At 42.4% G+C, this 25,967-nt stretch overlaps 1 protein-coding gene across 4 annotated transcripts in view; it reads right to left on the minus strand.

Moving 5' to 3' along the window:
• CRTAC1 (cartilage acidic protein 1) overlaps window positions 1-25,967 on the minus strand; it is a 661,264-nt gene that overhangs the window by 518,836 nt on the left and 116,461 nt on the right. The gene's annotated exons all lie outside the window — the stretch shown is intronic.

Raw genomic sequence — 25,967 nt, forward strand, 5'->3', positions numbered from 1 at the left:
CCCCCCCCCCCCCCTTGCATACACCCTCCCCTTCTGCTCATCTCCCCCTCCCCATGCTGCTCCTGTCCAGTGATGAAGCAGCTGCCTCCGTGCTCACTGTAGTGTGGAGAGTGAAAGGAAAAATGGTAAAAAAAAAAACATAATTGCTTGTCTATAAAACTGTCCTGATATTGGTCCCTCCATCTTTTTCACAACTACAACTCCAAGCATGCCCAGTTATTTTATATGCTGTTCGGGCATGCTGGGAATTCCAGTGGTGCCTCCAGCTGTTGCAAGACTACAAATCCCAGCATGCCCTGTCAGCTTTCTGCTGTTTGAGTGTATAAAGGAGTTGTAGTTCACCAACACCTCTACTGTATCAGGAGTCTCCTGGGAGTTGTAGTTCACCAACACCTCTATTGTATCTTTGTAGTCTCCTGGGAGTTGTAGTTCACCAACACCTCTATTGTATCTCTGTAGTCTCCTGGGAGTTGTAGTTCATCAACACCTCTATTGTATCTCTGTAGTCTCCTGGGAGTTGTAGTTCATCAACACCTCTATTGTATCTCTGTAGTCTCCTGGGAGTTGTAGTTCACCAACACCTCTATTGTATCTCTGTAGTCTCCTGGGAGTTGTAGTTCACCAACACCTCTATTGTATCTCTGTAGTCTCCTGGGAGTTGTAGTTCACCAACACCTCTATTGTATCTTTGTAGTCTCCTGGGAGTTGTAGTTCACCAACACCTCTATTGTATCTCTGTAGTCTCCTGGGAGTTGTAGTTCATCAACACCTCTATTGTATCTCTGTAGTCTCCTGGGAGTTGTATGTCACCAACACCTCTATTGTACCTCTGTAGTCTCCTGGGAGTTGTAGTTCACCAACACCTATATTGTATCTCTGTAGTCTCCTGGGAGTTGTAGTTCACCAACACCTCTATTGTATCAGGAGTCTCCTGGGAGTTGTAGTTCATCAACACCTCTATTGTATCTCTGTAGTCTCCTGGGGGTTGTAGTTCACCAACACCTATATTGTATCTCTGTAGTCTCCTGGCTGGGAGTTGTAGTTCACCAACACCTGTATTGTATCTCTGTAGTCTCCTGGGAGTTGTATGTCACCAACACCTCTATTGTATCTCTGTAGTCTCCTGGGAGTTGTAGTTCACCAACACCTACATTGTATCTCTGTAGTCTCCTGGGAGTTGTATGTCACCAACACCTATATTGTATCTCTGTAGTTTCCTGGGGGTTGTAGTTCACCAACACCTCTATTGTATCTCTGTAATCTCCTGGGAGTTGTAGTTCATACACCAGTGTTTCCCAACCAGGGTGCCTCCAGATGTTGCAAAACTACTACTCCAAGCATTCTCTGGTTGGGAAACACTGGCATACACACACACACACACACACATAACAGGGACTACAACTCCCAGCATGTGTCATTCAGTAGTCCCCCCCCCCCCAGTATGATATTTATTCCCTGTATACACCACCAGCCCGTGCAGTGTAATATGTCTCCTTCACACACACGTCCTCCCCTCCCTGCTCTGTGGTTTGCTCTGTGTTTCCCCCATGATAACTTGAATCCTCCCGGTGATAAGTGAGGTCCTATGTAGACAGAGCAGGGGAGGGGGGAGGAGCTGTGGACGTCCTCATTCTCCCCCTGCTTCAATCTTACAGATAGGGGCGTTTCTGAGGATGAGCCTATGGCTGCCTCAGAAAGCACCCGCTCATGCATATGTATAAGCAGGGAGGAGCTGACAGAGGCTAGGGGGAGCACAAACACTGCTGGGAGGAAGAGATCTCCGTCCCCAAGATGGCGGCTGCAATGTAATGAATAGGGGACGGACGCAGGACTACTGGGCTATGCTGGCAACTCTAATATCTCAGAAACGGCTGCATATAGGTAAATAGGACTAATTGACTGAATTGTATAACTTTTGTTTGGGGAACATTTGGGCAGGGATTTTTGACCACTACAGTTGTCCTTTAAGATTTTTTAATTGAAGTAATTTACAAATCTGTTTAACTTTCCGGAGCCAGTTGATATATAAAAAAAAAGTTTTTGCCTGGAATACCCCTTTAACCATTATGCAATATAAGGATACTCTGCATTCCTTTGTATAATATGTCTTAAGTTTTGGGAAAAATACACTTTTACATAGCATCAAAGTGTCAAGGTGGCATGGCCTAGGGCAGTGATTTTCAACCTGCAGACCTCCAGATGTTGCAAAACTACAACTCCCAGCATGCCCGGACAGCCAACGGCTGTCCGGGCATGCTGGGAGTTGTAGTTTTGCAACATCTGGAGGTCCGCAGGTTGGAGACCACTGGCCTAGGGTCCTATGTGCCCTAGGGCCTCAATGTTATTGTGCTGCAGTTCCCCTCTCAGTGTTAACAGACAGGTAGAATACAGCTTAGATTTTCAAGCCCTATTTAATGCCCACACACTCACTATTTATTCACAGTGATGTCAATGCCTAAATGGGAACACTCACCGCACCTCCACCGCAGTGCAAATCAATTGCAAGTGCCATAACACTTGAATAGCACTTGCCGTTGTAAGGTTACGTTCACAGAATTCCCAGAATTCCGCAAGCGGGGATTCCATTCTGGGGCCGCTCCGCACGCTCGCGGACTTCCGTACAAAGAAAGAACAGGTTCCTTCTTTGCGCGAAACAATTTCAGCAGCGTCATTGTCCTCCACTGAAATTCCCCAGTGTGAACGAGTCTCGCGGAAGACCCCTTCACACTGATGTTTATGATCACAGTGCATAATTCCGATCGCGGAATTCCACGGGAATTACGTGGTGTGAACATACCCTAAGCCTGTCAATAAGTGACCAAGCAGGGAATAATAACAGAGGCATTGAGGCCCTAGAGCAGATTGGACCCTAGACCACAATCCTTTGACACTTGCACATTATATTCAAAGTGTATTTTTTCCAAGAAATGAAGACACAGATGTACTATACAAATATATGCACACGATCCTGTAATTGCATACTGCTAATTTATTTTGTTGATAATCCATTTTTCATGTGACAGGTGCACTTTAATACAAAAAAGAATACGATAGATGGATAGATTGCATAGTAATATGAGCCTGGTTATTAGGGCAAATGCTAATTTATACTGTATTTCATATCAAAGAGCAAGAGAAAAATAAAAAAGACACTCCGGCACTGCATATATATATATATATATATATATATATATATATATATGTATATTATATATATATATATATATATATATATATATATATATATTGATATATATTGATATAGTATAGGGTATGTTTGTGCAAGGGTGAAGGATGACGCACTGGCAGGGGAAACAATCAATAGGGCAACAAATGTTTCACGCCATTGAGGAAGTTGCCCTGTTAATGCAGGGGAACGGGATGACACACAAGCGGGGGAGACGATCAACAGGGTGAAATCACGCGTGAAACATTTGTTGCCCTGTGGATCATCCCCCCCCCGCTCTGCTGTGTGTCATCCTGCTGCCCTGCACAACAGGGCAACAAACGTTTCACGTATGAAACGCTTGTTGCCCTGTTGATCGCCCTCTCCGCCTGTGTGTCATCCTGCTGCCATGCACAACAGGACAACAAATGTTTCTCTTTGGTCGTCCCCAGCCTGTGTGTCATTCTGCTCCCGTGCACAACAGGGCAACAAATGTTTGGCGCGTCCAACATTTGTTTCCCTGCTGATCGTGACCCAGCCTGTGTGTCATCCAGCTCCCCTGCATCAAATGTTTCACATCATTATGGCACTTTTCCTGGCTCAACAGGCAAGAGCAAGCACAACAAAGGCGGGAAAGATTTATTGTCCTGTTGACTGTCGCCCCACCTGTGTGTCATCCCTCTCCCCCGCACTACAGGGCAACAAATGTTTCACGCATTTCACGCCTTGAACTACAAATCCCAGTGAATGATGGGAGTTGTGTATTTGGAACATTAAATTTAAGCAAAAGCTGATACAAACTTACAGGAACCAAATGTTAACCCCCCCGGTATTAATGGATTGGCATCTTTCCTCGGAAATTCTGCAGTCTGGCTGTACAATAAGGAAGGGTAAAGTATAACCTGTCTGAAATCATCAGACAATGAGCACAACCAATAAAATATCCATAGAATTAATGTTTATAACCGAATTTTAAATCTTCATGAAAAAACGTTTCCTATGAGGCGCCCAGGTTGATTTCTAGCTTGCGCATATTTTTATATTCATTGTGCCAGATGCTCGCTCTTGCAGGAATGACAATGAAACTTGAGTTATCTCCACCTTTAACACCCGCTTCCAGCATTTTATGTTTATGTAAATATCATACTCATAAACTTCAGACGCTCTGTAGAGAAGCTACACAACCATATAATACATGTGACTGGGTCCTACTTACCCCCCAAAAAAAGAAAACGGAATGAAACTGTAAATAGCCGGGTTCTATAAATGAACCTGAACTGCACACATTTCTTGTAGAACTTCTTTTCCCTGTTTTGCATCACGCATAAATGTATATGAAGTGCTGAGAGTTAAAGGAATATTCTGGGATATTTTTTTATTTGACTATGCTACAGGGGCTGTAAAGTTCAGGTAGTTCATAATATAGTGTATGTACCTGTGTTTGATGGCTGGTCTCGCAATTCGTATGTCATCTTTTCCCCTACATTTATTTTTTAACAGCATACAAAATTACTATTGTCTCAGGTTTTCCCAGGTTGCCGTGTGGCCCAAGACATTACATCACTAGTTAGGTGTTCAGAGGGAGCCTGTCTGCTTCAATGGGTGGAGCGACTGCTGGGTGGGGTTGGGAGATAATTTTTCACACGGCTGCATGGAATTGTAGCTCAGCTGTACTTCAATGGGTGGAGTGGCTGATGTGTGGGAGGGGGAAAAGTGAACTCACACTTATAAACAAGGGATCCTGGGACTTGTAGTTGGAGGGAGGGAGCCATTTCGCTAAAAGAAAGCAGCAGCATTATGGTGGACTCACAACACAGCCATTTAGCCCCAAGACAAGCATGGATCCTTCCTAAACATGTCCATTACTGTCTGGCAGGTACATGCTAAAATCACATTATGGTGGATAACCCCTTAAATTGCAATTGTGTTTTTGTGCAATGCACCTTATTTTTTACAAACACTGAGGTATTAAAAAGGTAAAGTGTTAACATTTCTGCCTTTACTATACCCATATGAATGATATCTTGATCACACAATAGGCTGCAAAAGAAGTCCCTTGCTTTTCCAGGGAAAGGGGTGGACCCAAACCAGTTAGTTTTGTTAGTCTGGCACAGGCCATAGAGGTCTGCACATCAACTAACCCTGCTATTGCTAGAAATTTCTACACCTAGGCCACATGTCCTATATCTAAACATAAATCCAGTCTACAGTCTAGTCTGTAACATCTACGCTCCAGCCAGACACGCTTGCCGCGAGCGCTCTCTTGTCATGTGCCCCCTGCCGGCGGGGCTGGGATTCACATCGCGGGACGCGCTTGCATGCGAGTCTCAGCCTGTCACTCACCTCCCTAGTCTTTCTGTTCCTGCAGCCCCGGCATGTGTGCCCCCGCCTCCTAGGCCGGAGCTCTTACATTTAAAGGGCCAGTGCTCATTTAATTAAGTGCCTACACCTGCATCCTGTCTTTAAGTATCAGCTCCTCCCTTTGTCCCTGCCGGATCTTTGTTGCCTTTGTGCCCTAGAGAAAGCTACTGTGTTTCTGTGTTTGATATCTGTGTACCTGATATTTGTTCCATTACCTGACCCTGCGCCTGTGCCGCCTGCCCTGACCTACTGCTACCTTGACCACAACTTGCCAGTTTCCTTCTGTGCCACGCCACACCCCAGCAACCTTTGTGGACGAGTCATGCCAGGGGTAGTGACCTGGGTGCCGCCTGCCACAGCAAGACTATCCCACTTTGCAGCAGGCTCTGGTGAAAACCAGCGGCACCTTAGACTCCACTCCCTGGCACGGCTCATGTCATCAGCCACACAGGCCCAGAAGATCCACCACCTGCAGTGACCCATTACATTGTCACTGGTCCTGTTCCATTCTATGCTGTGAGGATAATGTGCTCAAGTTTTTCATCCCCAAGAAGACATTCATCTATGTCAGAGAGAAGTAGGCTGAACAAGGGTCTCTCTCTAATTTACTATGCTCTTCCTTATCCTCTGGTCAGAGTTCGTGCTCCTTGGCTGCCACATCATAAGACATTTTCCTGCATCTGTCCTTTCTGGGTATTATGTCACAGGCCAGTTGTGTGAGTAAAGAAAGGTCTACCTATTGAACCACCAACCTGTGAAGATCCTCCGTAGTCCTTTCAGTAACTTTGGACTGAGAACATATTATCTATAAGCATTTACATCTAAGCATCTATGTTCTAAGGAGCACCACAAAGATTGCCAAATTCAGTAAAACTGCTAAACATTTAAAGAGACAGCAACCAAATATCCATTCTCCTCACTCAAAGGCTATCACCAAAGTAACGTTTATATTGGAATTGTACATGAGGTTTCAGCAAATCCTTGGGTGCAGAGGTCTCATTCCTGCATTTTGCAAACAACCACCTTGACAAAAGATTGTAGTTGAGTTACAGGGAACATCGAGTAATCTGCACCAACCGGCCATGTGACATACCAGTTAGAGGACTTCACCTTCTAGCTAACCTGCACCAATCACTATCCCCATGTCACCCCGCGTCCACACCTACATTAGCTTTGTAATACACTAGCACTTTGTAGAATAAGCATTAGCCTTAGAAGATAAGTCCTATATGTTGTCTTACCAGACCAGGATTATATGGTTGAAAGCAAAGCCATACCATAGAGCACAGAGAAGAAGAGAAGAATAGTTGTTCAGTACAATATGAGAGGATCAGTCAGGACATAAAGCATGAACCAGTCTTTTTTTTTTTACAGAAATTACAAAATAGAACAGTGGTCTCCAACCTGCAGACCTCCAGATGTTGTAAAACTACAACTCCCAGCATGTCCAGACAGCCAACGGCCAATGCTGCTCGATGAATTTTGGAACATTGCCAGGTTTGGCACGGCCAAACCTGGCAATGTCGGGACTGAGCTTTGCCCACAGCTAGTCGGCAGCTGATACAGCTCATGCTTTAAAGGGGTACTCTGGTGGAAAACAATGTTTTAAAAATCAACTGGTGCCAGAAAATAAACAGATTTGTAAATTAATTCTACATAAAAATATTAGTCCTTCCAGTACTTATCAGCTGCTGTATGCTCCAGAGGAAGTTATTTTCGTTTTAAATTTATTTTCTGTCTGACCACAGTGCTCTCTGCTGACACCTCTGTCCATGTCAGGTTTTGTCCAGAGCAGGAGCAAATTCTCATAGCAAACCTCTCCTGCTCTGGACAGTTCCTGACATGGACAGAGGTGTCAGCAGAGAGCACTGTGGTCAGACAGAAAATAAATTCTAAAAGAAAAGAACTTCCTCTGGAGCATACAGCAGCCGATAAGTACTGGAAGGATTAAGATTTTTTTAATAGAAGTAATTTACAAATCTGTTTATTTTCTGTCACCAGTTGATTAACCCCTTAAGGACGCAGGATTTTTTCCTCCTTACGTTTTTAAAAATCATAACCGTTTCAATTTTGCACCTAAAAATCCATATGATGGCTTATTTTTTGCACCACCAATTCTACTTTGTAGTGACATTAGTCATTTTACCCAAAAATCTATGGCAAAAAAAAAAAAAATCATTATGTCATTGTGTGACAAAATTGAAGAAAAAACACAATTTTGTAAGTTTGGGGTGCTTCTGTTTCTACGCAGTAAATTTTTTGGTAAAAAGGACACCTTCTCTTTATTCTGTAGGTCCATACAATTAAAATGATACCCTACTTATATAGGTTTGATTTTGTCGTACTTGTGGAAAAAATCATAACTATATGCAGGAAAATTAATGCCGTTTTGCGCCGTGATCTGAAGTTTTCATTGGTACCATTTTTGTACTGATCGGAATTTTTGATCGCTTTTTATTAATTTTTTCATGATATAAAAAGTGACCAAAAATACGCTATTTTGGACTTTTGAATTTTTTGGCGCGTACGCCATTGACCATGCGGTTTAATTAACAATATATTTTTATATTTTGGACATTTACGCATGCAGTGATACCACATATGTTTATTTTTATTATGGTTACATATTTTTTACATGGAATTTGGGAAAAGGGGCGTGATTTAAACTTTTAATAAGGAATGGGTTAAGGTGTGTGTTTTGAAACTTTTTTTTTCCTTTTCTTTTATGAGGAATCACTAGATTCTTCTACAGATTAATGTGGTTTCATAAAACCACATTGATCTGTGTGATCTGCGCTCGATTGATAAAGCCTTTATCATTCTCAGCGCAGAAGCCGGCATAGGAGGAGAGGTAAGCCCTCTGGCTACCTCAGAAGTGGATCCACCCCACCGGACCACCAGGGAGCGTTTAAATGTCCCTTTAGATGCCGCTGTCAACTTTGACTGCAGAGATCTAAAGGGTTAATAGCCGCTTGCTGCAATTGCCGCATGTCGGCTATTGACGCCAGCCCCCAGCTACAGGAATCAGCTCTCCCAGCCTGTATGACGTGGGCTTGAGTCGGGAGCCCACGTCATACAACTGTTTTCCACTTGAGGAGGGAGAGGAGGGGGAGGGGGTATACAGTATCTTTCATTGCTGGTTCGCTCATCTCTGATTAAAAGCTAGATTTTTAAAATACAGCAAGCAATACAGTGTCATATAAATTATAAACAATATAATGTAATATAGCTGCTAACATAGGGAGCATATTACATTATGACTTTGCACCGATGTCCCTTTCCAGTGATACATTTTGTTTTCAGAAATTTCCTCTTTTTTTACATGCGCAATTTCTAATAGGATTGAGAACCTCTTCTAAGCGTATTATACAGAAACATATAGAAAATCCACTGGCATGTCTTCTGGGAATTGAAATCCTTATTCTGAATTTGCACACAATGGCTTGAGTTACAGATCTGCCTCTTAAGCCCACCTCCACCAAGGCTCTTATTAAAATGACAGAATGTTCTACCTATGAAACAATACATGACTGTCCATGTGTATTCATTTGATCCTCTTCTTGAGGCAGGGAATCCCAGAGCTCCACACATCAGACTACAATGCACCACGTCCTATGGCAATGCAAGGAGTCTATGTAATTATGCTTATTTCAAGACGTCCTATTTACCTCCATTAGAACCTATGCACATTTTCTTGTACATGTTATCAAAGGTCTAAGACATCACTTTAAGGGTGCGTTCCCACAGGATGTATACTCAGCGTAATTGACGCTGCGCAAAATTTACAGCAGCAGCGGGAAATACGCTGCGTATTCCTTGCTCACTATACACACAGGGCTTTCCGGCAGCAGCCCTATGCGTGTAGTGAGTTTTGGAGGCAGAGCCGCGCGTCACAGACACGCCGGCACATAGCCCCGCCTCCAAAACTCACTGCACACATAGGGCTGCCGCCGGAAAGCCCTGTGTGTATAGTGAGCAAGGAATACGCAGCGTATTTCCCACTGCTGCCATAAATTTTGCGCAGCGTCAAATATATACGCCCTGTGTGAACGCACCCATAAGCTGTTTTCCTGCTTCAACAAGCAGATGTCTCATTTCATTGTAACATTCATGCTTTTGCTCTCATTTCTTTATTTATTTCAGTTTATTTACTGGGGTTTTCCCATCTAGGAAAAAGATTGTCCCATCGGCCTGTCTGCGACCCCCAGATATGGTCAGAAAGCTCAAAACAGCAGAGCTAGCGCTCTTTTGGTGAACTCCTATTAACAAAAGTTGACTTAAAAGGGTACTCTGCTGCTCAGTGCTTGGAACAAAATGTTCCAGATGCTTATAAACGGTACCGGGGACTTGTGATGTCATGGCCCCGCACCCTCGTGATGTTACGCCCCACCCCTTCAATGCAAGTCTATAGAAAGGGGTGTGGCGTGTGGTGTGCCCCATAGACTTGCATTAAAGGGGCAGGGCCTGACGGCAAAAGGGGACGGGACCGTGACGTCCCGAGTCCCTGGCACCGGATCTAAGCGCTTGGAACATTTTGTTCCGAACATTGAGCAGCGGAGTACCCCTATAAGTAAAGATAGCCTTGCAACTTAATCATCAGAGGTTCGTTGGCAAATGTCAGACGGGCCTGTACATGAGCTTTCTTAAGCAGGTTGACCTTGCTGGTCCTGCAGGATTTCAGTCCTTTGGGGTGTAGTGTGTTACCAATTGTTTTTTTACTATGGTCCCAGCTGCCTTGAGATCATTGACAATATCCTCCTGTGTAGTTTTGGGCTGATTCTTCACCATTTTTATGATGACTGAAATTCTACAGAGTGAGATCTTACATGGAGCCCTGACCAAGGGAGATTTTGTTATTTTGTGTTTCTTCCATTACGCACCAAGCTGCTTGGCGATGGTCTTGTAGCCTATTTCAGCCTTGTGTAGGTCTACAATATTATCCTTGACCTCCTTTGGTCTTGGCCATGGTGCACCCCTCACCATAATTATTCTCCTTAGCCCCTCTATACTTGTTTTTCTGTTAAATGTTTAGATCTGGTTTTACTTTGGCTTTTCTATAAATCCTGATGCTCATAGCAGATTTCTTACAGTCCTTTCACAGACATTGACTCTTTTTCCCTTCCATTTGTTTTTATACATTCTTTATTTTCGGTTTTCTATCCTGACACTCTGAAATCTTCCTTGGTCTACCTGTATGTTTTCCTCTTAACCTTCCCATTTTGTTTTTGCGTTCAGCAATTTTTACCCACAGCTGATTGGGAACCACCATCATCATTTGCTGCGTTCTATGTAAAATTTTCATCTTGAAGGAGTTTTCTAATCCTTTCCATTGATGCAATCGACAGCTCTCACGTCAATGCCATACTTTCTATCTATGTGCTGGAATTGGTTTTAGAAATGTTAATGTCCAAAAAAGCCATTATTGATTTATTTTTATGATTTGTGTATTTACAAAGTAAAAAGCTGGGATACTGTCCACGAAGTATGGGGATTCCATCCTTTTTGCTATAATTTTTTAAGGTTGTAGAGAAGAAATTAGAAAATTGGGTAACATGTGGATTCTGTGCCCATGAATATCGCCAATAATTACTAGTGGGCCCTCGGCAGTCCAGTTTGATTCTGGAAAGAATGGTCAGATTCATACATTTGCCTCCATATAGAGTCAAAGATCTACAAAATTACAATAGATGCCCTATGCACCCCTTTTGCAGCCCAATGCCCTAAGTATGAGTATTCGGTGTATTAGCCTTAAATGTAAATTACTGTTGCAGCCAATATGTAAAAATAACTGCTGTGTGAGAACACAGTCCAAGTGATTTAGGCGTAAATCTATACCAAATTCTTAAAGAAGAAGAAGTGAGATGCCAAGAAATATTTAACAGCAGCCAAGCAAACCCAACCCTCTGGGCATGTGGGGATATTGTTTGATTGTACAGTATTAGATACCGAGAGAGAAGTTTCTTCGGAGGCCTCCTGCTCCAGCTGTCGGCAGACGAGAACATCGGGTAATTAAGATCGGAGAAATAATTTAATATATAAGCCGACACATATGTCCCAAGTCATTGTAAAGCTGTCCAAAACTGGCAGATACAGGTTAAAACCAACCGCTGCTTCCGCATGCCATAAATAGTTTATATTTTTCTTTTTTTTAATCACTTTAAATCATTATACAAATTAGCAAAGATTTTACAATTATTTTTGTTAGTCAAATCACAGAAAAATAATTTTGTATGTGAAATCACAGAATACAATTTTTATATGAGCATATGCAAAAAAAGAAAAAAAAACATTGTAGAACTAAAGCTAAACATACAGATGGCTCTGATTAGAACTTGACAAATACATCTGTCGCTCTATGTTTTCTTCTCCATTCACTGCTAAAGCTGCATCTTCTGTTTCCACTCTTGCTGAGTCCAGTGCATTGCCATATGGATAGAGTTTTGTTGTGGTCGCAGGACTGTCTTTGGGAAGTGGTAAGTGGAACATGTAGCACCTGAGCCCAAGTGCAACATCTGGAACATAAAGCGGACAAAGAAGACATAGAAGACGACACTCACCACCCAGGAAGATGATTTTATTCACAATGTTCAGCTATCACAAGTACAGGCGGGTATGGCGATGTGAGGATGGGGGCAACTGGTTGCCCCCGTCCTCACCTCGCCATACCCTCCTGTACTTGTGATGCCTGCAAGTTGTGGATAAAAGCATCTTCCTGGTTGGTGAGTGCCATTTTCTATGTCTTATTTGTCCACTTTATGTTACTGCTTCCTAAGGCTGAGCACCACCGCTACCAGATAGTCACAGGTCAGTCCGGACTGTTTCCAGGCTTGTGACAGTTCAACACCTAGTGACGTCAGTGCCGGACTTATCGTTCTATTTGGTCTATCAACATCTGTAATATGTTTCACCAAGTACCAAGTGCCACTGACAATTCTGGTGCCCGTGGCCAGCAATACCCCTTAATATATCTGTCCAACCCAATCTGCTTTCTTTCATGGATAGTTGGGCACAGCTATTTTATTACAAAATCAGACCATGGAAGGTATTTAAGAGAGTAGGGACTCTTGTCAAAGGCAGGTTTCCCTGCTCCAAAACATTAAGAAGGGACTCTCAGCTAACATTTGCTGAGCGTCTGCCCTACTGAATGTAGAAGTGGCATCTGGCTCTGTCTGCCAAGCAAATGTTCTAGTCTGAATCGTTTTGTGTAATTCAGAGCAAATTTGGTTTGCACAGATTCAGTTTGCTCATTTTAGTGATGACCAACATATCACTTGAAAAAATGGTGCCAATATCATAATATTATAATTGGTTGCTTGGCACCAACTGACACTCGGTGACGAAAACCTAACTCTTCAACTCTTGTCAACAATCAGCTAAATCTGTAAAGCAAATATAATAAGAGAACAATAAAAAAAGATAACAACCTGGCAAGAAGGCAAATAACTGAAGAAGAAATACTAAAAGTGAGGATGGCTGAACAATATCTGTGCTTGTGATGGATAGATGGCAAAGACGTACAAACTGTTAAAAATGGCTGCTGATTGGGGATAGACATGCCTGCTCTTCAATATTCTGGTACAGCAAGGAAACCATCTACAGTACCATCTTCATTTTTACTAACCAACATTATTAGTTAATGCTTCCCCACACCCACCGCTCACTTCCTTTCCCAGCTACAGTATTACCTACTGCTAATACCTATAGGGGGCTATTACTACCTTCAGGGGACTGGTACTACTAATAGAAACACTTCTACCTACAGGAGGGATGCTACTACCTATGGGAGGCTATTACTACCTTCAGGGGACTGGTACTACTAAGAGGAAAACTTCTACCTACAGCAGGGATGCTACTACTTATGGGAGGCTATTACTACCTCCAGGGGACTGGTACTACTAATAGGAGGAGTTCTACTTCCTACAGGGGGGGACGGGATGCTACTACCTACAGAGGGCTTTTACTACCTGAACATAAAAAGTCTAATATGATACAATTATATAAAAAAAAAAAGTGAGTGGGGAAAAAGTATTTAAAAAAAATGAATTTTCGGTTTCATTGCGGTGCACTCCTATCGTCCCCATAGCATGTCTTTATAAAATGTATACATTTATAAAATTCTTGACCCTTTTCTTTTATTTTACTCTTGTTTTATTGAAAAGTGAATGAAGCAATGAACAATGCACTTACAAATATACATGCCATATGACAAAGGAATATAGTAATACAGTAATAAAGAGATATGAAGCCAACAAATGTAGTATGTCATATTAGAAATAAAGCTAGGATGAGGTGCACAAATCAAAGGTTAAGAGCATAAACCAAAAAAAAGAAAAAAGAAAAAGAAAAAAGAATTATATGGATTTCTGCACAAATTGGTCATAAAATGTGATCTGATCTTCATCTAAGTCACAACAATAGACAATCGCTGTTTGCTTAAACAAATAACACACAAAGAATTAAATCTTACCATGTTTTTATTGAACACACCATGTAAACATTAACAGTGCAGGTGGAAAAAGTATGTGAACCCTTGGATTTAATAACTGGTTGAACCTCCTGCAGCAATAACTTCAATCAAACGTTTCCTGTAGTTGTAGATCAGACGTGCACAATGGTCAGGAGTAATTCTTGACCATTCCTCCTATCAGAACCGTTTCAGTTCAGCAATATTCTTGGGATGTCTGGTGTGAATCGCTTTCTTGAGGTCATGTCACAGGATCTCAATCGGGTTGAGGTCAGGAGTCTGACTCGGCCAATCGAGAAGGCGTATTTTCTTCTGTTTAAACCATTCGGTTGTTGATTTACTTCTTTGCTTAGGGTCGTTGTCCTGTTGCAACATCCATCTTCAGTTGAGCTTCAGCTGGTGGACAGATGGCCTTAAGTTCTCCTACAAAATGTCTTGATAAACTAGGGAATTAATTTTTCCTTCAATGATAGCAGGCTGTCCAGGCGCTGACACGGCAAAGCCGCCCCAAACCCAGAACTGTGGTGTGTTTTTTTTATAGGGCAGGACAGCTGTAATCAACACCTCTAATCTCATCTCATTGATTGGACTTAAGTTGGATGACACCTCCCTCCAATTAGCTCTTGGAGATGTAATTAATCTAGGGGTTCACATACTTTTTTTCCACCTGCACTGTGAATGTTTACATGGTGTGTTCAATAAAAACATGGTAATATTTAATAATTTGTGTGTTATTAGTTTGAGAAGACTGTGATTGTCTATTGTTGTGACTTAGATGAAGATCAGATCACATTTTATGACCATTTTGTGCAGAAATCCATATAACTCCAAAGGGTTCACATACTTTTTCTTGCAACTGTATCTACTCCATACCGCATGGGAAAAAGAAAACCACCATGGTTAAGGGAGAGAAGAAAAATAAATATTGCTATAGAGACAGACCGGAAAGGAAAGAAAGGAGAGAACTGGAAGGGAGAGCCAAGAGCATCCGAAGAGATCAGTGAGGTGAAAGCAGATGGAGAGTATTGAGTCAAAGATGAGCCACACCAATCCCCATTTGCTCAAAAAGAATAATGGCATTACAAGGAACTTCGATTGTGGAAGAGAGAAACACAAGAATCCATCTATAGTAAGGCAATCGCCTTTTGTGCTAAGAAAAGTGTTTCTCTGTGGCAAATCCTCATATGATGTTGCCACAATTCCTCAGACAACACCCCGAGAAGACTTATCAGTGGATCAAGTGGCAATGAAATAGACAATAGAAAAGACAGGAAGTCAACTATACCCTGCCAATATGATTTAAGAAAGGGACACATCCAGATTGTATGCCAAGAATCGGGTCTTGGGCTGTGACACTTGCGGCATGCATTGGAAGGTGTCTGTCCCATCCTAAATAGGCACACCGGAGTGAGGTAGCTATAATGAATAATGTAAAGTTGTATTAACTTATTGCTGGAAAAGATACAGTTAAGAGAGAAGACATGATATCAGACCAGTCCTCTCTGGAAGGAGAAAATCAGAGAAAATCAGCACGCGCCCCTAATGATCCATGACAAAAAACAAACAGTAGCCATTAAAACACAGAGAAGAGAACATTAAAATTGGGAGAGAAAACCAAACACATACTATATGTGAGAGTCAATCGCCCCGGAGGGGCATACAAGATTTTGGGAGTCCGAACACTGGAGAACATGGGTCGGGAGCGGGACCTACGTAATGCGACCACTCATAGCAAGCGCCAGCCCACACCTCGATTCCTGACCCTTTCCTAAGCTGGATGAACACTGTCCCACAACCAACCTTTTTGGTATTAAATTCTGTTGGTATTTGGCCACAGAAAACCAATCCCTGTTAACCCCTTTTTCTCCCACTGTCTTTCGGTCAATCAGCAGCATACAAGCTCCTCAGTAAAGCCAAAAACAGATCCCGAAAAGACAGAAATTCAGAAATCTGACTTCAGCTTTGGATGCACCCAGAGAAGAAATCAGCCTAAAGTAATAGTTTTCTGTAGATTTAAATTGAACCTTTATAAACAATGGTGTTCAATGTTAATGGGCCCCATGGCGGAGGAATCCCAGGTTATTTGAGGCAGAACTACCCAACTGATACAGAACAGAGAGTATAAAATCCAATATTTCCCATTTCTGTGCGCTCTGTGAACCTTCTAAGCTCATTGTATCATAAATGTAATAGATACACAAAAACACAGTCGGTGAGATTATCTCACAGCGATAGAGAACCAACCCAGGTTCTGCCATGTTGTGATAGGTTTCGTGTTAATAAAAATAATAATCTTCAATCGTTCATCTGAACCCACGGGAGCCACGGCCCTGGAGCTGAACCAGCCGTCCCCAGAGGTGATAATATGTAAAGGGGAAGGTTTTCTGCAGTGGACAGAGCGGTGCCGGCTGTGTAGCAGGGCTCCTGGCATTGGTGTGACAGGAAAAAGACCACGTGTGATTGATTCAGTCTGTCAGAGAGCAGACGCTTTTGTACGAGCTCAGCCTGCGTGCAAGCTACCAGAATTATTGGCTGCCGCACGTCACTTTCCTTGTTCAGTCTTTGCTGGTCCTGGAAAAAGCTGACTTACGGCTTATATTCAAAGCTGGATACATCTACAGAACCAAATTTAAAGGGGTATGTCAGCTTTATACATCTTATCCCCTATCCATTGGATAGGGGATAAGATGTATGATCGCAGGGGTCCCGCTGGGCGGGACCCCTGCAATCATACATCTTATCCCCTATTCAAAGGATAGGGGATAAGATGTATAAAGCCGGAATACCCCTTTAAAGGAAAACTGTCAGCTTGCTCCCCCGCACTAACCAGCGGTCCTCGGGGGACGCTGATCAGTTTGATGCCTACCGTGCCCGAATCAGTTTGGTTGAAATCTTCGTTTTTACGTATATGCTAATTAGGTGTTAACTGGCACAGGCGGGGTAACTGGCACTCTGACATCAGCGGCCGCCATCCGCAGCGCCGCCCAGCTCATCAATATTCCTCCCCTCCCTCCGCCTCTCCCTCTTCTCCCCACTCTGTAATGAAGAGGGAGAGGCAGAGGGAGGGGAGGAATATTGATGAGCTGGCGGCGCTGCGGATGGCGGCCGCTGATGTCAGAGTGCCAGTTACCCCACCTGTGCCAGTTAGCACCTAATTAGCATATACAGAAAAACGAAGATTTCAGCCAAACGGATCTGGGCACAGTAGGCATCAAACTGATCAGTGTCCCCCCAGGACCGCTGGTTAGAGCAGGGGAGCAAGCTGACAGTTTTCCATTAATGGCGGTGAACCCCACTATCTATTTACCCCACTTCATAACTACAAGGGTCTATGGTTTAGCTGCTCCTGAGTAGGTAAAAATAAAAGAAAGAATAACATACACTTCTTCATTTATCCCTAACAAAACTATGACAACTATGACTATTCTGGCATAGAATGTGCGGCACTCACCACAGGAGGAGGAGAAGACAACGCTCTGAATGGAGAGTAAGAAAGTAAACAAAGAAGCTCAACATGGTGCCTAAAGAAGGTGGTGCCCAACAATATAGGACTGGGCAGGGGCACTGATTCTTCCCAGTTTAGTGAACTGGCTTTTCTTACAGAAACTGGTTCATATAAACAGTTCTTTAACCCTTTAAAAATTGGCTCTGTAGGGCCAAGTTTAGGGCCACAAACAGTGCAGCATAGGTGGTTCTTTTATCAAGGGGTCAGGCAAGAAAGTATAGAAAAGGGGCCCAACCTCACATAGAAAAGGGGCCCAACCTCACATAGAAAAGGGGCCCAACCTCACATAGAAAAGGGGCCCAACCTTACATGTCGTCCTACCCTCTACCATTCATTATATGCTGGGTGTAACTTTACACCAGACATTGCAGAGTAATCTCACTTGTATTGGAGAAGCTCAGTTAATCCATTAGGGTTATATCTGACAACATGTTTGGCTGTTTCTGATGACAACCAGCAGAATAGTGAGTGCAACTCTGAAGAAATTACAGCATGTCACTTAGGATCGGTACAGAATAAGTAATGTAATGTATGTACACAGTGACCTCACCAGCAGAATAGTGAGTACAGCTCTGGAGTATAATGCAGGATATAACTCAGGATCAGTACAGGATAAGTAATGTAATGTATGTACACAGTGACCTCACCAGCAGAATAGTGAGTGCAGCTCTTGAGTATAATACAGGATATAACTCAGGATCAGTACAGGATTAGTAATGTACTACAGTATATACAATTGTTGGAGGAGAGTGTGTAAACATTTGTGCATCAATGTATTTTTTATTAAGGAAATAAATGAAACTTTGTAAACAGACCTAATAAAAAATACATCCTGCTGTTTTATTTATACAGTTTCTATGCCAACATATAGCTGCAAAACTGCCAGCAAACCACAACCATAACATGCAGATAGTAGGAGAGACTGCAGGATCAGACTACATACTGTTTGTTTGTAATCCACATAACTATGAATATACATTGACATGCATGGGGGCTGTAGACATAAAAATATAGTAGGATATATAAAATTAAGTTCCTTTATAAAGTTGCTGCATTTTAGATGCAATGGTTACAAAGGTGTGCATACAACTTAAAGGAGTACTCCGGTGGAAAACATTTTTTTTTAATGCTGGGAGTTGTAGTTTTGCAACATCTAAAGTGCCACAGTTTGGAGACCACTGTACGGTGGTCTCCAAACTGTAGGCCTCCAGATGTTGCAAAACTACAATTCCCAGCATGCCCAGACAGTCAGGGAAGCTGGGCGGTATAGTTCTGCAATATCTGGCCCTTCAGGTGTTGCAGAACTTCAACTCCCAGCATGCCTGGACAGTCTGGGCATGCTTGGAGTTGTCGTTTTGCAACATCTGGAGGGCTACAGTTTGGAGACCACTACTTAGCGCTCTCCAAACTGTTCTTCCCCAGTTGTTGCATAACTACAACTCCCAGTATGCATTTCAGCTGTCAGTGCATGCTGGGAGTGGTAGTTTTGCAACAGCTGGAGGCACACGGGTTGGAATCACTGAGCTAGAGTCTGTTTCCTAACTCAGTGGTTCCCAACCAGTGTGCTTACGGCTGTTGCAAAACTACAACTTACAGCAGGCACGGTCTGTTGTAGTTTTGCAACAGCTGAAGGTTACAGGGTACATTCACACGGGCGGGGGTTTACATTGAGTTTCTTTCTACAAGTTTGAGCTGCGGCAAGTTTTCCGCCACAGCTCAAACTCCCAGTGGAAAACTCACTGTGAACCCCCGCCCGTTTGAATGCACCCTAAAAACACTACACTACACTAAATAAAAAGTAAAACACTACATATACACACTCTTACACGTGCCCCATCCCCCCTCCAATAAAAATGAAAAATGTCTCATACGGCAGTGTTTCCTAAACGGAGCCTCCAGCTGTTGCAACTCCCAGTATTGCCGGACAGCCATTGACTGGCTGGGTGTTTTGAAACAGCTGGAGGCACTCTATTTAGGAAACACTGCCGTGGAGACAAGCGCCTATTGCAAATTCCTAATCTAGGCCTCAAATGCGCATGGCGCTCTCTCACTTCAGAGCCCTGTTGTATTTCAAGGCAACAGTTTAGGGCCACATATGGGGTATTTCCGTACTCGGGAGAAATTGCGTTACAATTTTTTTTTCTCCTTTTACCCCTTATGAAAAGAAAAAGTTAGGGCTACACCAGCATGTTGCCCCATAATTTTCATTTCCACAAGAGGTAAAAGGAGAAAAAGACCCCCAAAATTTGTAACCCCATTTCTTCCGAGCACGGATATATACCATATGTGGACGTAAAATGCTCTGCAGGCTAACTACATGGCTCAGGAGTGAGAGCGCACTATATAAATTTGAGGCCTAAATTGGTGATTTGCACAGAGGTGACTGTTACAGCAGTTTTGACATGAATGCAAAAAAAAAAAAACACCAACGTGTGACCCTATTTTGGAAACTACACCCCTCAAGGAATGTAACAAGGGGTATAGTGAGCCTTCGTTAAAGTTGGACGTGAAAATTTTACATTATTTTTTTTTCCCCTGAAATGCTGGTGCTACCCCAAATTTTTCATTTTCACAAGGCGTAATACGAAAAAATCCTCCCAAAGTTTGCAACCCCATTTCTTCTGAGTAAGGAAATACCCCAGATGGGGATGTAAAGTGCTCTGCGGGTGCACTACAATGTTCAGAAGAGAAGGAGCGCCATTGGGCTTTTGGAGAGAGGATTAGGCTGGAATTTAAGGCCATGTGTGTTTACAAAGCCCCCATGGTGCCAGAACAGTGGACCCCCCACATGTGACCCCATTTTGGAGACTAACCCCTCACGGAATGTAACAAGGGGTACAGTGAGCATTTAAACCCCACAGGTGTCTGACAGATTTTTTGAACAGTCGTCCGAAAAAATTTTAAATGCAATTTTTCATTTGCACAGCCCACTGTTCCAAAGATCTGTCAAATGCCTATGGGGTGTAAATGCTCACTGCGCCCCTTATTAAATTCTGTTAGGGGTGTAGTTTCCAAAATGGGGTCACATGTGGGGGGTCCACTGTTCTGGCACCACGGGGGGCTTTGTGAGCGCACATGGCCCCCGATTTCCATTCCAACCTAATTTTCTCTCAAAAAGCTCAATGGCGCTCCTTCTCTTCTGAGCATTGTAGTTCACCCGCAGAGCACTTTATATCCACATATGAGGTATTTCCATACTCAGGAGAAAAAGTCCCCCAAAATTTGTAACCCCATTTCTTCTATTACCCCTTGTGAAAATGAAATATTTGGGGTAAAACTAGTATTTTATTGAAAGAAATATATTTTTTTTATTTTTACGTCCCAATTTAACGAAAGTTTGTTAATCATCTGTGGGTTGTCAAGGCTCACTGTACCCCTTGTTACATTCCGTGAGGGGTGTAGTTTCCAAAAGTTTCCAAAATAGTATGCCATTTTTTTTTTTTTTTTTTTTTTTTTACTGTTCTGGCATCATGGGGGCTTCCTAAATGTGACATGCCCCCCCAAAACCATTTCAGCTAAATTTGGTCTCCAAAAGCCCCACGTCGCTCCTTCCCTTCTGAGCCCTCTAGTGCACCCACAGAGCATTTTACATCCACATATGAGATATTTCCTTACTCGAGAGGAATGGGGTTACAACTTTTAGGGGACATTTTCTCCCATTACTCCTTGTGAACTTGAAAAGTTTGGGGTAACACCAACATTTAAGTGAAAAAAATAAAAATTTTCAATTTCACTTCTCAATTTAACAAAAGTTTGTCAATCACCTGTGGGGTATAAAGACTCAATTTACCACTAGTTTAATTTCTTGAGGGGTGTAGTTTCCAAAATAGTGTGTCATGTGTTTTTTTTTTTTTTTTACTGTTCTGGCATCATGGGGGCTTCCTAAATGCAACATGCCCCCAAAAACCATTTCAGCAAAATTCGCTCTCCAAAATGCCATTGTCGCTCCTTCCCTTCTGAGTACACCCACAGAGCACTAACATCCACATATGAGGTATTTATTTAGTTGACGGAAAATTTATTACAAGTTTTGGGGGGCCTTTTTACCTTTTACCCCTTGTAAAAATGAAAATGGGGCTACAATAACGTGTTAGTATTAAAAATGGAGATTTAGATTTTTCTCCTCCATTTTGCTGCTATTCCTGTGAAACACCTAAAGGGTTAACAAACTTTTTGAATGTCATTTTGAATACTTTGAGGGGTGCAGTTTCCACAATGGGGTCCATTATAGGGGATTTCCAACATAAAGACCCTCATATTCACTTTGAAACTTAATTGGTCCCTGAAAAATTTTAAGTTTGAAATTTTCGTGAAAAATTGGAAAATTGCTGATATACTTTGAAGCCCTCTGGTGTCTTCAAAATGTAAAAACATGTCAACTTTATGATACAAACTTAAAGTTAACATATTGTATGTGTGAATCAATATGTAATTTATTTGACATGTCCTTTTTTCTTACAAACAGAGAGCTTCAAAGTTAGAAAAATGCAAAAAATTTAAATTTTTCGTGAAATTTTGGAATTTTTCACCAAGAAATTATGCAAGTATCGAGAAAAATTAGAAAAATTTACCACTAACATAAAGTAGAATATGTAACGAAAAAATAATCTCAGAATCAAATTTATAAGTAAAAGCATCCCAGAGTTATTAATGCATAAAGTGATAAAGTCCTTAGGGTCGTAATGGGCTCCGTCCCCAATGGGTTAAAGCTAACCTGTCAGCAGGAATACAGGTGTGTAAATAAGCCCATGGCTAGATAGGGCTAGTCATCAGGTCATCATTCTGGACATATCGTTTTCATTTTATGCACGTTATACGAGTGAGATATACTGTACATATTTTTGTTATTCTGCAAATGAGCCCAGTAAGTCCAACCCATGTTCTCTTTATCTATTGGTTGTCTGTAAAGTAGGGTAAAAGGATGCAAGGGGGCCATACTGTGGTGATTAGGTGGAGAGAGGCTAAGCCTGTGCAAACAGACAAAAGAAGGAAAGGACCACAAAGGCGCCTAGTGTGTTACCCCAATAATATATAGTAGGTAAAACGTATTATGCTCACCTGGAGCCCAATACAAATGCACCCATCACCCAGACTGCAGTGAAGTCCAGAGGAATTGCTCAGCCCGGGGATGTACAGACAAATGGCAATCTGTCCTAATAGAAAAGCAGCAAATTGTGGAAAGAGAGTCCCTCTTTAGACGCTAGACCTCGGTAAGGATATCACAGATGAAAGATGGTAAAATTAATGGTATAGTTTAATCATAAATGATGTTTCGGGCTTAAACACCCTTCTTCAGATTGGTATCGAATGGGAGACTTGCATTGAGAGGGCGGGGCGAGACGTCATGATACTCCGGCCCCGTGGTCGTAACGCTTCACACTCGGAGCCTCCAGCTCTGCGTAGAGCTCACAAAGGTGGGTGCGGAATGAGAGATTGTGGGGGTCCACAGCGGCGGGACCCCCTCGATCAGACATCTTATCCCTTACCCCTTTAAGAATACCTTTAGATTACACCCTCAAGTTTGGCAATAAGTCAAGGTTAGCCATATCAGTTAGGAAACCTAACGACATATCTTGCTGATAGAGAGAACTATTGAAATAAAAAAGATATGCCTCGAATCCTATCAAGTCCAAGTAATATGCTTATTTACACCCCTGTTTTCTTGCAGACTGATCCACTTTCCAGAAGAAATCCAGCTACAATCATCTTCAGGTACTATATATACTCGAGTGTAAACCAAGTTTTTCAGCAAGATTTTTTGTGCTGAAGACGCCCCCCCCTCGGCTTATACTCGAATGAACAATAAAACGTTTCTGGCTTTGGCTGTGAGGGGATGGTCCCGGCCGTCCATCTCCACCTGTCCATCTCCGCCTGTCAATCCCAGCAGATGGCTGTCCGGGCATGCTGGGAGTTGTAGTTTTGCAACATCTGGACGTCCGCAGGTAGAAAACCACAGAGAAGGGATTGACAGGTGGTGATGATGATGACGAGGGGGATGATGACGAGGGGGTGATGATGACGAGGGGGATGATGAGGGGGTGATGAGGGGGTGATGATGAGGGGGATGATGACGAGGGGGATGATGACGAGGGGGATGATGACGAGGGGGATGATGACGAGGGGGGTGATGACGACCGGGGGGATGACGACCGGGGGGATGATGACCGGGGGGATGATGACATGGGGGGATGATGACATGGGGGGATTATGTATTTCCCACCCTAGGCTTATAGTCGAGTGGGTTTTTGGGGTGAAATTAGGGGCCTCGGCTTATACTCGAGTATATACAGTATTTATTTATTTATTTTTTTATATCTATCAAAAAACTCTCTAGAGCTACGACATATCCAACCCTCCAATTATTGAATATATTATGTAATACATTCATTTTATGTCACACGCATAAATATGTAAATGATGTAAATGTATTTCTTTTAATTTGGGTAATTGGTTTCTTATGTGTTTGGCATGTTTTTTCCCCTGTCTCTGGTTGTTACACCATTATATATGACATTCTACTTTCCCGTTTGCCTCCTCCATCCATCGTTTCTCTGTGATTGCTGTCAACCATGCGGCCGATGCTACAAGATATAATTAATAACTGGTGCTCATTGGCTTTAATGGAGAAAAGTTAATTATGGCTGCAAGGAGGGGGTGGTGGATGGGGATTATCTCCCCCAGCAACACATGATTATAAATACCTTATAATGAATCGGCGTGATCACTTGTCATTACACCTTTAATAAGAGACACATAAAATACTCTAAATGTGTCATAACATCATGGCCTGTGAACCTCACATTATGTCACAATACACCATGTAAATCGAAGAGAAAGTAACAGAAGAAAATGCTAAACTATATAGTACAGCATAGTACAGGATGTATGTATACAGTATATTGTTTAAAAAAAAAGGTAATAATAAAGTAACAAAGTAGAAAAAAAATTACTTCTATTAAAAAATCTTAATCCTTCCAGTACTTATCAGCTGTTGTATTTTCCAGAGGAAGTTGCATAGTTCTTTCCAGTCAGACCACAATGATCTCTGCTGACACCTCTGTCCATGTCAGGAACTGTCCAGAGCAGGAAAAATCCCCATAGCAAACCTCTCCTGCTCTGGACAGTTCCTGACATGGACAGAAGTGTCAGAAGAGACACTGCTAAAGAGAATAAATGAAAAGGTAGTGCATACACTTGACTGCAATTCCATTCTGATGGGAGATTCAGGTTCCTGTTCTTAAAATTGTATAGGGTCCTAGAGGACCCTCCCCAATAATCTGTTATCCCCTATCCTTTAGATGCTGGATAACTTCTAATGATGGGCCAACTGCTTTAAGTGTTGTGTTTTAGCCATGATTAAATAGTCTTGATTGCTGTAGAATTTAGTTTGTCTTATTTGTCGTTTTTTAGGATGTTAGTCTGTTCTGCTTAGTCTGTGTTCACACTGTGATAATCCTGTCCTGTTCCTCCACATAGTGGAGTTTGGTTTTGAATTGATCCTGTCTTATATCTTGAAATATATCCTGTTTTAAATCTTGAGAAATATCCTGTCTATTATCCTGACCAGTGTTCCTATAGGTTGTAGAGTTTTGGTTTTCTTGTATCCGTTTTTATGAAGTTCATGTTTGTTATCTGTGTTCAGTGTGAACAGTGTCCTATGTTACCTGATCAGTTTAGTGTGTTAGCTTTCAGTTCTTCTGCCCATCCCCTGTGTCGTTTGGATTCTGCTGTATTCTTGTTTCATACCTAGTCTTGTTCATTTTTGTCATGTCTGCTGTTTATCCGATATCTGGTTTATGAACTGTTTGTTAATACACTATATTATGCCCTGTTAGTATTTGTATCCTGTCTGGTTTATCTGTTCTGGTTTTTGTATTCCTGTTCTATTTCTGGCCTGTGACCGACTGCACTGTAGCGCAGGTAGGGACTGGCTCCAAGTTGTCCATTCACCGCTTAGGGTTTATGGGCAAGTAGGCCGGAAGAGTGTCACTAGGGACAGCTTAGGGCTCACTCTCCCTGTCCCCCTAGTCAGTCCTGACACTTACCTTACCGATCCCCCAACATGGCCTTCCAAGAGTTCCAGGATCCCTGCTGATCTTGATTTCCTAGTCATCATCCTGACACACAGGAAGTGCCCGGTAAGCCAATCACTGGCTATAATGGGAACTCACCTTGTGATTGGCAGAGCTGGCATTTCCTTTTTTCTTTGTGTCAAAACAGGAAACAGGAAGTGTGGATTAGCTGGGACTGTTGGACTGGGAATGGTGTGGGATATGTGGGATGGGTGCTACTTTTTTATTTTTTAACCCAGCCTTCCCTATTTTTATTACATTTTATCCCACCAAACAACCCTTTTAGGAAAAAGAAAAAAGGTCACTGAATGAGTTTTCCCATATGATGACCTCTGTCCATATGCCTGGTGAGGTCCTTTGTTCAGGACCTGGTTTATGAGTCTAAGTTGTGTTACCAAC

This window comes from Hyla sarda, chromosome 7, assembly GCF_029499605.1.
Source record: "Hyla sarda isolate aHylSar1 chromosome 7, aHylSar1.hap1, whole genome shotgun sequence".
Lineage (NCBI taxonomy): Eukaryota > Metazoa > Chordata > Amphibia > Anura > Hylidae > Hyla > Hyla sarda.